Source organism: Mauremys reevesii, linkage group 12 (genome assembly GCF_016161935.1).
Source record: "Mauremys reevesii isolate NIE-2019 linkage group 12, ASM1616193v1, whole genome shotgun sequence".
NCBI classification, from domain to species: domain Eukaryota; kingdom Metazoa; phylum Chordata; order Testudines; family Geoemydidae; genus Mauremys; species Mauremys reevesii.
This window is the reverse complement of record NC_052634.1, coordinates 148,727-149,672: the sequence shown is the minus strand read 5'-3', so window position 1 is coordinate 149,672 and position 946 is coordinate 148,727.

Below are 946 nucleotides of genomic sequence, written 5' to 3'. Positions count from 1 at the left end.
GTAGTGAGGGCTCTTGCTTGGCTTATTTGCTGCACTTGTAGAGGAATTGTCCAGGAGCAGCAGCCGGAGGAGAAATTGGCAGACGTGGGCCTGAGGAACCTGGACATTCTTCTAAGGAGACATGAACAGTCCTCAGCTTTCTGCCTCATGCATAACTGGCTGTGGGTAAGTGGTCAGTGCTTGGAATTCCTCATCTGTACTTGGTGTGATTTTCTTCACACTTTGTTTGCTTCCTTGTTGGGTGTGGGGCTCTTTGGGATTAAGGCTGGGGAAGGGACCAGAGTCACAATTGCTAACTTTCACTGGGGAAATAAGCACCCCCGACTTTGACAATAAGCCAAAAATCAAGATAAACCCATTTGAAAACAAGGCCAAAACATGCCAATCCCGAAGAAGCCCAACACTCAATGACTAGATCTCCCCCGGCGTGCAGTCTGGGACTGTGGTGGGCCCGCTGTGCACCTCAACTAGCCCTCCCCTTTGCTCCTCCTTGTCCGTGCTTGCTGGAAGCAAAAAGCTACAAGAAGCAATAAGTTACAAGCCAAAAAGAAGCACAATTTCTACGTGTTTTCCCCACAGGTTTGGTGTGTCTGACCAGAGTCGTCTGTGCAGAGTGACTATTTCAGGTGTCGTCGCAAGGGGTGCTTTCTACTTGTAGTCCTAAAGGCGTGATGGGAGGAGGGTTCAAGGCAGAGCCCCACCACGTGGGAGAGGCAAAAAGAAGCGGCTGCCCAACATTGCCAATTGAGATGGTGACTGACTTGTTTTTCCGCTGGATTTAGTACCAAGGGAAAAAAGTGACAAGTCAGAGTCTACTGCCCTCATGCGACGGAAAGCGAGCGAGAGTGATGGGACTGGGAGAATTATTGATGCCTTGAATAAGCCGTACGACTGGGAATGGACCAGTCATCACTGTCAATGAGATAAGTGTCTGTTTTGGTGATTG